At 33.4% G+C, this 13079-nt stretch overlaps 1 pseudogene; it reads left to right on the top strand.

Annotated features, from left to right (window-relative positions):
- The first annotated feature begins 4 nt into the window (after positions 1 to 4).
- On the top strand, positions 5 to 725 carry LOC149552580 (uncharacterized; annotated as a pseudogene).
- Positions 726 to 13079: the final 12354 nt, after the last annotated feature.

Here is a 13079-nt window from a genome sequence, read left to right as displayed (position 1 = left end):
TGACATGGTTGAAACTACTAAACATGTAGTGAAATTGTTATCATTAAGTGATGCAAAGATTCAATAGCATGTAGTGACTACCCCTCTAGTTTATTTATTCATAGTAGTAAAAAATGGTTGATTGTTCAAGAAGGATCCATTAGTTATGTAATAGAAGTCTTAAAGCATGGTAGCACAGAAGAAAGATAAAATCTTGTTGTAACTCTTTTTAGCCTATCTATCATGGACAAGAACAAGATTATAATTGAAGCCTCTTGAGCCATCCCTTCCTTGGTTGATTTACTACGTGATGGAACACCAAGAGGGGGAAAATATTTTTCTACTGCACTTTTTAGTTTGTCAATTTATCAAGGAAACAAACCTAGGGTTGTTCGGGCTAGATTTTTTCCTTCTCTAAAAGCATTTCTTGTTGACCGAAGCATTGGAATGGTGGATAAGGCTCTTTCTATTCTCACAATACTTGCTACTAATCAAGAACGTAGGATTATTATTACAAGGAAAATGTTGTATGTATTCTTGTTGATTTGGTTTGTTTAGCTTTGGCTTGCAAGAATGTTGTTATTTTTCTTACCTTGGCTATAAATGAATCCTTAAATTTATAGATAACATTGTAGGTTGGTGTATACAAAGCCTTAGTTGAAATTTCTTAAAATAGCATTGCTAGAGCCTGATGAAAGGCAACCACTCTTCTATATCTCATGAGTAAACAATAACATGTTCCATAAGTTTGACTTTATGTCATTTTTTTCCCATTATAAACCTAATAGATGAACTCATATTGGATGTGAAAACCTCATGCTCCATTTGTAATTTGGTATCATTTGGTACTAAAAAATTAGAAAAGACTATTTTACTATTTAGAAGTTATTTAGACTAAATGTGCAAACCCAATACAATTTTACTATTTAGACTATTTACCATTGTAAGCTTACCAATAAGAATGAAAATTAAAAAATCCAGTTTCTGTCAATATGTCATGTTCCAATTGCATCAAACTCATCTATAAAGATGGCACAAGGGGCTTTCTCTTTCTCAAGCTGAAATGCATCTTGAACAAGTTTTACACCATCTCCAAAAAACACTTAAATTGCAAATGTGTAATCAAGAATTAGCATTAGCACTCTTATAAAGAAAATGCAGACTGAGGAGTTTTATATAACTAAAAAAAATCATTACTTTTGGTTACAATGAGAATAATTAGTATAAATTATACTTTATTGTGACAAATAAATCCTAATGTGTTCTACTTAACTCTAAAAAACTGTCATAAAAAGTGCAAACTTAAACTCATTCTGTCATTTTTACTTTAAATTCAAACCTTAAAATTGTCCAGTATATTTTGTTAGATGTACCTAGGAAATTTTTAGTGGAAGACAAAGAATACAACCAAAAAAAGCTATGTAGAGAAGTGCAACCTGTGGAGAAGAGTCACAACCATTAGCAATACAAAACATCAAGAACACAGAATCTCAGCCAACAAATAGAAGTATCAAGTTCAAGTGTTTGGAACTCATGAAATGTAGTGTTGATTGATTAGGGTCTCGGATGTCAAAAGTTGTTAAGTTGTCAAGTAGTTTCTCAAATGGGTCTAGGGGAAAAAAGAGATATATTGGTTACCAGGGGGGAAATTATGCCTAAAAACCTCTATTGAACTTGTTTGGTTCCATTCAAAAAGGTTTCAAGGGTCTAGAAGACAAAAATGAAAAAATTGCAATTTGGTTAGCAACTTTTAGAAGTTGCTCCACAACATTTTTGTACAACTTTTTAGTTATGGTTTTGAAGGAAGGCAATATGGTTGGTTTAACTAAATGCATTCCTTGGGAGGTCCTATAAGACTTAGAAGAAGACAAATCTACTAGTTGGATTTTGGATACTTGGCTAGGCAATCATAGTTCTAATATGAAGAGTTTGGGTGTTTGAATGTAGATGAGAGTTCAAACTAAATTTGGAGAAAGAAGGTTAGGGTTAAGGAAAGAACCCTATCAAGCTAAACATAAGCCTAAGAAAGTCTTGGGAGAGATAGGGCTGAATTAAGTGACCTACCTTGTGTTACATCAAGTTCCTAGCTCCAAGTAAATCAATTTGTTTGAGCTTCACTTGGTTTTGAGAATATTTTAATATTCTCTACATAACAAGGCCAACCATGTGAAGGTGGAAGCTCATCTAGTTTATTAATGGTGTCATTTTCTATTTTTGGAATGACCGCCTTTATAGCTCTTAACAAAATGAATGTATGTGCAATTTCACACTATTTTGTAGTGGTAATATTTAAACTTTTACCCTTATCTAGGAGAAATAACATACCATATTCATCAATTAGAGCATCATAGTCATAGCTTGTAGTAAAAAAGGGGCCTCATACTATATGACCAAACATGGTTCCTCCATGATACTATAAATTTTGCAACTCAAGCATTAATTCTACATATGATGTTGATGAAAGAGTTCTAAATTGGTAATGTTGTATGCTCCAATAAGTATCTCACATCATTCACATAATAAAATTTTATTTTTATTTTGACAAAAGATGACTTTCTTCCACAAAAAATTTTTTATAGCCACAAATTCCTCTAATGTGCACAACCTATTGATACCATATAATAATTTTTCATTATGCCACCCTTTTGAAAGAAGCATACAACATTAAATGCCACATCATCCATAGGCCTATATGGTGTTGCACCACTAAATGCTTTGAAACTATAAATTAAATGATTAATATATGTTTAAAAAGTGTTCTATCTAATATGTTTTAAAGATGTAATATACCTATATATGGAACATAAATGAAAATGAACAACTTATACATTGATTATCTAATGAAACATGTTTTGGGGTTGAAAATCAATTTGTACATACTAGCCAGTCTAGTTTTTTGTACAACTTTTTGGCTTTTTGTTAGAATTGAGAGTAAATTTGTCATAATAAAAATCATTGCAAGTATTTATCTGCAATCCAAATATACCATCATATTATTTTTATAACCAAATACAATTTTTTATATCTTAGAATTAATGTTTCAAATTAATTGGATTCCATTTGTGTGGTTCAACATGAAATTTCTTAGATGATTGGCTTCATAAAACTTTTATCTAAAGGTCCCTAACATTATAATTTTACATAAATGAAATAATAAAAGTGGAAATGAATTTGAAGAAGTGAAACAAAACTCACAACTGGATTAAGAGCATCTTCCTTTTTGCACGTTACCCAAGGGACACTTGTATTTTGTCTAGTAGCAATGTTGTTATCCATTTGACATATGATTTTCTAGATTCACCATAATAGAATTCATAAATTTGATACTCATTTTTAATTTTCAATTAATATAGTAAGCATGTAGACTTAACATGATCAAATCACTCTTCTCAAGAAATTATATCTAGAGATTAGAAGGTGACTTGTATCTTGCAAAGGTTTTCGATAAATGGTATAATATTGTAAAGTTTTAACCTATGAAAGGTAAATAGATACAAATATGAGACAAGAATGATATTGTGCAAACCTTATCTTCCATAACTAAAGAGACTAGAAAATCCCCTTGTAAGTTGAGCATGAAAAACATTTTTGACCATTATTGTTTCTATATTGTCAGAAAATGTAGCACCTAGCCTTTCAAATTTCTAAATGTAAATGTTGCATTCAATTGTTCACAATTATACATGATTGAGTATATTTCATATCTATTAAGATTTGGACATAAATCTTGAAGACAATGGATATAGTCATACTCCAATAAAGATAGTCCACCCTATCTATTTTATTGTGACAATTACAATGTGAATTTTTACATAGTAGTTAGATTCTTGTCTCTATTATTTTACTAAAAAATTCATTGTTCATACCTATACCATATAGTATCATCCCATCATTCTAGACCTACAATGAATAGAATTGGTTAATTAATGAAGGTATGTTAGTTTCAGCTTCACTTGGTTTCAAGAATACTTTAATATTTCCTACTTAGCAAGGCCAACCACATGAAGGTGGAAGCTCATCTGGCCTCACCACCCTCCCCCCAACATCAATCTAAATTCTCCATTAACATATAATTACATACTTCATTCATTCATTCATCCATCCATTTATGAACTATAATATTCAATCAATACAATCACATAACATTCATTAATATGATATAAAATTCATGAATATGCAATACTAATCAAGACTTCATTAACACATAACAATATTCATTAAAATGACATAAAAATAAATATTAATACACAACATTCATAGATAATTACTTAAAACAATGTCCTTTCATTATCCAACAAAGTTTATCAAACAAGGTTTATCAAAGAGCATTTTTTAAAAATCATTTCCTTTTTTTTTGTTTTTCTTAACTTTCATATGGAACAGGCTAATATAAGCATCAATATTTTCCTCATTATCCTCATCTTGAGGCACATGTAATGTCAAATTATGATGCCTCCTCCTATTTTGATGAGAACAAGATTGGTGCACTAAAGGGGGCTATGTTGCAATAACAAGTAAAATTCCTTTAAAGACATGAGATCCAAGTTACTTCCTCTGATAGACTTTCAAAGTTGTGTATCTCCAAAGTCACTCAAATTGATCAATTTTCAAAACAGAAGTTTTTCACTTTCATTGCTAGGGCAGTCTATTTGGTGCCTCTCTATTCATCCTTCTCCTGTGATATTGACTTTTATTTGTGATCAAATTTTGTCTGAAATTACCACTTCTATTATTTTTTATATTTCCAAAGAAGAAGGTTTGCAAGCTAAGGATTACAATTCACCTATAATTAACTCCCTGCTTCAAGAATTTTAATTTTGGAATAAATTGTCTCCTTGTCTCCAATGAAAATCATTTCTTGGAATGTCAGAGGTTTAAATGCCTCTGACAAGAGGCAAAGAATCAAAAAAGTTATTGATTCTTTGTAGGAAAATATTATTTTATTACAAGAAACTAAATTTTCCCAACATAACTTTGATAAAATAGTTGCTAGCTGGAAAAAATGGAATTCTTATCATATGCAAGGATTGGGTGCTTCTGGAGGTTTAGCAGTTCTTTGGAATCCTCTTATAGCTAATTCACAACTCCTCCAATAAGAGAACAATTGGTAGATGCTTCATATAACTGCATTTGACATATTTTTTATCCTCATTAATTTTTATGGACCTGCTTCGTCTAAGGATAAAGCTTGTTTATGGGATTCTATCACATGTTCTCTTCAAATACAAGAGCATCTGCAAGTGGTTATTGGAGGTGATTTTAATGCTTTATTATCTCAATCTGAGAAAACTAGAGGTATTATCCCCTCCCCTCCCCTAAAACCATATAAGATTTTTATGCTTTTGTGGATAATAACAATCGGATGGATGTTCATCCAAATAATGGCTCATTTACCTGGACTAATAAGTGTAGACACCTAAATCTGATTACACCACTTCAGTAATCCTATTTAGTTATCTCTAAAGGCATCATTAATTAAATCCTTATTTAATTAATCCTTTTCCATCCCCTAGCTGATTAATTTAATTAATCATCTATAAATCCTAATTGATAAATCAAATAACCCATTATTTATCAATTTAATCCTATTCTCCTATCTAATTCCAAATCCCAATTTATTAAAATCACTTTAATAAATAAAATCCCTCAAATCTAATAACCCCTAACTTATCCCTAACCCTCCATTTAGCCTAATCCACCCCATCCACCCATACTAACCAAGCTTAGCCACTAGCTCACCGACCCTCATGAATGCCATCCACTTGCACATCTCTAACATCCTTAATCTAATCCTAACCCAAGCCTAATCCCCACCCCCCACCCAACCTTTTCACATTCCCTAAGTGAGCTTAAGACTTTCCTAAGCCAAACCAAAGTCTCCTCCCTCAAAATAACTCAACCACCAAGACATGAATGCTCTTACAAAGCCATAAAAGGCTCTTACATCCTCACTCATGACTCTTACATACTCACCCACCCTCATCAAGCCTTTGACCAACCCTTATCCCATCCTCTCACACTCATCCTCCTTGTGACAAGTGTCACCTCCCTATTGGTGCTAAAATAGCACAATCCATGTGCTCTCCTCTCATGCAATCTAAGCCCTCCATAAGCTTTCTCCTTTTCTTCCATCTTAGCCCTCCATCCCTCAAGACTCTTGCCTATAAATTGAACCCTCTCCCTTCACTTAGATCATCCACCTTCCATGCAAAGCTATAATGCTATTTTGAGATCTCATAAACTACCAAAATACCATTATAATGGCAAAATCACTCCATGACTCCATTTTTGAAACTTTTTTTCACTCATCCCATCCATCCATTTGAAGTTTGAACAATATTATGGAGCATACACCTACATCAAAGGACCCATCTATAACATCAAGGAAGCTTTTGGAGTGATCTTGCACTCTCTTACACCTTCTTTATCTAATCTTATATGGGAATATAGTTTTATGTTTGTGAATTTTTTCCTTATTTCTAATGTTTTTTGCACACTAAATCTTATTCTACATTTTGGCACGTCTGGTGGGACCCCGCAAGGGTCATTTCAATCTCCATTTTGTTAGTTTCACATACTTCTTCATGTTTTTACTAACCATGCGAAACTAATGTTTTGTGCTTTAAATTTTGTGTCTTTATCTTGTGGGTTTTGTTTGCAGGGTACTATTGACTGTAACACTACTACTATCCACAAAACAAATAAAAAAGAATTCCAAAAACAAGTGTAAAGTACACAATTTTTTTTTTTTATAACTCCTCTTATTACAAGTACAAGTACACAGATTGAGCCATTCTCAAACTAAAAACCTCAAAATACATGAAAACATCATCCAAATATGATTCCATAAAGATTCTAAAACATATTGAGTTCAGTACAATAATGAAGTACAATCTCATCCTTAAATGCCTATGTCCAAATATGGACCCTACAAGCAAATGATTAATGATTCAGGAAGAACTTCATTAAGCACCTTTAGCTACTTGTAAACTCGAAGCACCTCGAAACACACAGGAAGCAACACAAACAAAAGAGGGCTCAATACACAATGAGTTGAATAGCATAATCCACCTGCATGCATGTTAGACCAAACATATACATAACCATAATGCAGATATCCATTTTACTACAACATAGTGTAGTTTCAAAATTAATATGGAAGAAGTAAACCTTTACTTATTATTGCAAAATTAAAATTGCACTAAGAATAACACATAAATGAAACATATATATACTGAGGTGTCATCGTTATGGCACTAAGATACTGCATCCCTGTATGGTATGCTCATAGTCAACACATAACGAGTTTCTCTATTATACTTGTCAATGACAGAATAGAAATATGCCTTGTTCTCCATACTTAACCATAAAGGTCTAAGTCATAGGTAAGGCCAACTATCTTTTATATATGTAATTAACCCACCCAATTCTTTTTATAGTTATCACTGAATTAATTAACTGAATAAGATAAACCAAATTCAACCACCTTGATATGCGTTCATTATAGCTATCCTTAAAATACACATCAAACAGATATTCTAAGAATGCACAAGCAATGAATAACCAAAACAGTTTACTCATGATATTACATTCTTCATCTTAGAAATATCATCTTTTACTACCAAATTCAAAAGTAAACTTAGATTATTTTAACAACAGAAATAAGTACTATAATATTATGCTCTCGTAACTATAACTAAACTAATACATTTGTTTAATGATAATTACCAGTTGTAACACTATACTACTTACTCCTACTATCAAAATAAACTAAACTTATCTGTGAGGGCTCGCCCCAACCCATCCTAGCACTAAGGATACATTATTATTTTGATACTCATGCTTTGTTATGTCAGAACATTATTGGATACACTGAAAATTGTTATGCTATTTTACGATGTGTGATGCTTACTTTAGTTATTTAATTTTGTCATTTAATGCTTATAAATATGTATAATGATGAAGAAAATGTATGCAACACTAACACATTTGGTTATGCAAGTCGAAAGGTTAGAAATATGAGTAGAATTAGATAAACAACTATTTATTAAGAAATGGATGCTTTAATTTATATAATTCCTCTAATATTTAATCCACATTATGCATGTGGTTTTTGGACCTACTGATGTGTGCAATGAGTGTGCAGGAAAATTAACTGAGACAACTCAATGGAAAAACAGAGCTAAATTACTTGCTAATTTTATGCTAACCTTGTATTGTAATTCTTTAAAAGGTTGTAATTTGATCTTACTACTCCCCTAACTTTTAATTGTTCCTAATAAGTCTTTAAAGGCTTAGAAACATTAAATTTAAGTACCCATATGGGTAAGGGTATGGGTGGGGGTACTTTCCAACCCTTTAGCCTCCTAGGTTGACTCTTAGGGTCACTGAAAAACCCTATTTTATGTTGATTTCGAAAATGGGTTGTTTTTTACTTGGGTTGGTGAAACCAAACCCCCATCTTGAGTTACTTGAAGCCTAGTGGAGTTAAGGACCATACTTAGAGGCATTTTGGGAGGAATTTTGGTTTTTTGTCACTCAATCCTCTAGTTTTGGAGGAAGTCTTGAAGATTGAAGGAAGAAAGGGAAGCTCTTCTCAAACCACCATTACCATAACTCTTTCATTAAGCTAGGAGTTCTTCACTCCATGAATGGTTCTTTATGTGTGTTCATGTTTGAAATCTTGCTTGAATCATGTTGGAGACATTGTGTAGTTATGCATTCTTGCTTGTGTTTTGGGGGTGGATTTGGGAGGGATTTTATCTTGTTTTCTTTTGATGTTATTCATATTCCTTCTTGATGTTTTGATTGTTTTTGAGAGCTTTTCATGGGGATTTTTTTGGCAACACTCACCCTTAGATAGGGAAGAAGTGGCCATGTTTGGGGAAAGGACCTTAGTTGGACCTCAATAGTGTAGAGTCTCCTCTCACGGTGAGAGGAGGGAGAAAGGGTAGGGTATATGGGCCCCTACTTGTCATCCCATACCTTGGTTTTATTGAGAATTCTTGAATGTGGAAAAGAATGAAAATCCTTGTGGATGTAGCCTCGAAAGGGCCTTGTGAAAGAATGGAAGTTCTTGAAGTTTTAGCCCCAAAAGGGCTAAATGAACGTATGGTGATTGACTTCTCCTATTGATAAAATCCACCTTTCCCCTATATTGGTTCATTGTTGGACCTATTGTGCAACCGGGTGGGAATGCATGTTTAATTTGCTTATCTCCTTGTGTTGTTTATCTCCATGTTGGTTCTTGTCTCTTCCATGTTTTTTCCCCTTGATGCCATGAAGACATTTGATAAAAGTTCTCTTGTGAAAGCCTTGAAGAAAACTCAATGAATTGTAATATTATGTAAGTTGTAATTGAATTTGATGTAGTGGCAAAGACATTGGGTTTTCTTACTGGTTCTTTCCCGATGGAGCCTTGAACCAGGATGCATAATAGAGGAAAGAAAAGATTATGAAATTCTCCTTCCAATGCTCTAATGTGGTTCCAAATTTTGGCATATTTATGTGAGAAATTAGAATGATAGTTAATGTCTTGAATTGGGAAATTTTGAGTTTCAATTATGATAATGAAAGGTAATGGATGTGTTGAAGTTTCAATTCAACATTTTGAACATTAACATGTAATATCAATCCTACATTGTGATCACCAAGCTAGCACTTTCATTCTTAAGTTACATTAGTGATGAAATTAAATTTGATAACAATTATTCATCACCTTTTTCTGAATTCTGAATATAGGTTCATAATTCCTTGATAAGATTCATTAAGAACTAGAGCAATTGATTAAGAGGCTTGAATTTCTTTGAATTTAAATAAAGAAGAAAGAACACATACCTTGCTATGATGACTATATATAAAACATACAACCTTGCCTTTAGATGATTGAATTAACATGAACTATAGTAGAAGGAGAATTATAATCCCTTGCATCCTTTTTGGCATTAGTGTGCTTGTTCATAGGAACTCTATTACCTCTAGAAATGTTCAGACTCATCTTCCACAATAGTGAACTTAGTAAGAAAGCATGCAAGCACTTTTTTTTTTAAAATGGTTTTCAAATTGTGCATCTCCAGGTCTAAAAACCCTCTCTGGAAAATGTATGGAGAAGCCTTAAAATTCCCCATGTCACAGAGAATGTTCCATAAAATATTATTCTTTGCCTTGCAAATTAAAAATCATTGTTAATTCTTGTAATAATATAACTTTAATAAGAATTGAATAAAAAGCATCAAAATATATATATGATAATGTTTTTATATTCAACTTCCCAACAATAAAACTTTTGGCATTTAGTTCCATAAGACTTATGATACAAGTCAAATCATATAAAAGATTTTAATATTTAAAAAAAATAAACCCCCAACCACCTGTCAGCAAGTATAGGGGTCGAATCTTGGAGGGGGCGTGTGAATTTTCTTTTAATACTTAATTGGTGTTAGACCCTTTTATACTTTTCTCCACTCATCTTTTAAAACCTGTGATGAGGTGGGGCATGATGGCTTGCAGGGGTGGTGAAGGGGTTAACACAAAGTTATACCCCTTGCGCTTTTCACCCACCCCCATCCCAACATCCCAATCCACCTCACGCATGATCCAATGCGCGGTAGAGGGAGGAGACAGGTCTGCGTGCGCAGACCATTGGGCAGTGCACTAGGACTTAAGGAAGCATGCAGGGGTGAGGGGGCCACTTGTGTGGTCAGGCCTTTGGCTTGCATGGAAGGAAAAGGGGTAGGAATCAGGATAGAGGGTGGGTAGTTTAGTATTATAATTAATTGTTGTTTTTTTTTAAATTTGTTTTGTTGTGGTGTAGCTGATAGTTAGTAGTTAGGGTAGATTAGGTTAGTATAGGATTTGGTTGTTTTAATAGATAATTTTATTAATAGTTTTTAAATGATTTTTGCATTAGATTGTTAATTAGACTAGTAGTTAATTGTTATGTGTATTATTAGAAAGGAGTTAGTATAAAATAGGATAACACTAAATTAGGTAGTTTAAATTTAGTTAGTATCTTTTTTTATGGCTGTCATTTATCTTATATTAATAAGTAGTTTTATACATTTGTGAGATGTTTAGAAGGTGGTATAATGCTTTAGGTACTTGATTAGAGTAGTAATGTTGCTTTAAAACCTAAACACTTAAGTTTGGCTAGTTAAACTTTAAATCTAATGTTTTAAATGATGTTAGTTTAGAATGGTAACTAGTTGTTAGATGATTTTAATAGTTCAAATTTAGAAGTCAGATTTGAAATTTGCATTACTATAAATTAGTTTAACTCAGTAGCAAATCTAATTAGTGTATTCAAGATTCAAGTGTATTTGTGATTAGCATCATTGTGTTTTAATAAAGATCAAGTTGGTTGACTTTAGTATTGGCATTATTAATGTGGGCTTAAATTTATTATAAGTTCAACTAAAATTTAGTCTTACTTATGGATTTAGTTGAAAGTATTCCAGCCTCCAATTTCAATCGTGAATAGTAGATTAATATAAATTAGATCGATATGAGAATGAAGGAAATAAATTTAAAAATTAAAATGAAGAAAGTATAATTGATAATATTGTTTACCTCTATGGTATGTACATTAAAGGTTAGTTAGATTTTGGATTAAAATTTTTAAAGGTAATTAGAATGAAGTTGAAAGAAGTTAATTAATGACATTAAGCCTAGAGCAATTGATTAAAGTTGTAATGACATTCAAGTTATTAATTTAGTAGTAAGGGCCTAGTTAATTAGATCATCCTTAAGGTTGTAGCAATTGATCACGATTAGTTCCATTATAGTTAAACCTTTAGAACTTTTACGACCATGTTATCTTATTTAATCTTAGTTAACCCTATGAACATTTGTCAACCCTATCATCCTAATTAGTTCAAAAAAAATTGTTGTGTGTGTTTTTTTTTGCCTCTTACTTTTGGGCATGACATTTTGGTATCAGAGCCTGTGTTTCAACACTAGGAACCTAAAACCATTATGCTTCTAAACTTAACTAAAAACTTTAATTGTGTAGGATGCCTCCTATTACATGGAGTAACTGACGAGGTAGAGGTTGTAAGGCGAGAGGTGGTAGAGCAGGACAGGAGGATGGACCCCCACCTCCACCACCACCTCTACCTCACCCACCATTGAACCCGAACTAGGAAATTACAGATGCACTTTAGACTTTGATCAATGTAGTTCAACAGAGAGTAGTACCTATAGTTTAGCCAGGTCAGCAGATTCCAATTGTGGAAGCAGAGGGACCTAGAGGAGACAGACCCAGAGTCCGAGAGAGGACTAGGAGTCCCCCATCGAGACAGTTGGAGGGACAAGATGAGCATGAGGAAGAGTCAATACACCAGAGAGGACCCCCACTTGATAGACCTCCTAGACATATAGGAGATGATATCAAGGAATTGATTCGACTCAGGCCACCATTATTTATCGGTTCCACTGAGGGGATAGTAGCAGAGGCATGGTTGTAGAGCCTACAACAGTGCTTTGGATTACGTCTGTATGGGAGTAATCTAAAGGCATGACTAGTAGTTATCAGTTGAGAGGAGATTCCTCCAATTGATGGCATCAGGAGGAGACCATTGGAGGAGTGAGCATGGATACCCTCACCTGGGAGTCATTCCTAGAGAGGTTCAGGGAGAGGTACTTGTCTGAGCACTTCAAGCAGAAGCAGATAAAGGAATTTCATTCACTACATTAGAGGGGTCTTACTGTGGCTTAGTATGAAAGCAGGTTTTTCAAGCTCCTTCCTTATGTCGAGCACATGAAGGATGAGAAATTGTGAGTGCATCAATTTATCATGGGCCTGAATTTCTCACTTTAGGGTCCAATTCGTATGGCCTTTCCTACCACCTTTAGACATGTTGTTGAGATGGCACTAGTGGTAGAGGACACTCGATGTAGATAGGAGTCACGAGATTGATCTCCAAACCAAAACTCTACCCAGTAGAAACCCCCTTGGAAAGCGAATCAGAACTACACAGTAGGGTCCTCTAAAGGCCAATAGTCTCAGCAGCAAAAACCTCAGTAGAAGTAGTAGAAACTCTCACAAGGTTATCAGGGCTCCAAGCCCAATCAATGGCATTCACAGGGTCTGAGGCAGGATC

This window comes from Cupressus sempervirens, chromosome 6 (genome assembly GCF_028749045.1).
Source record: "Cupressus sempervirens isolate cs-2001-9-10 chromosome 6, ASM2874904v1, whole genome shotgun sequence".
Lineage (NCBI taxonomy): Eukaryota > Viridiplantae > Streptophyta > Pinopsida > Cupressales > Cupressaceae > Cupressus > Cupressus sempervirens.
This window is presented reverse-complemented; position numbering and strand designations above follow the sequence as displayed.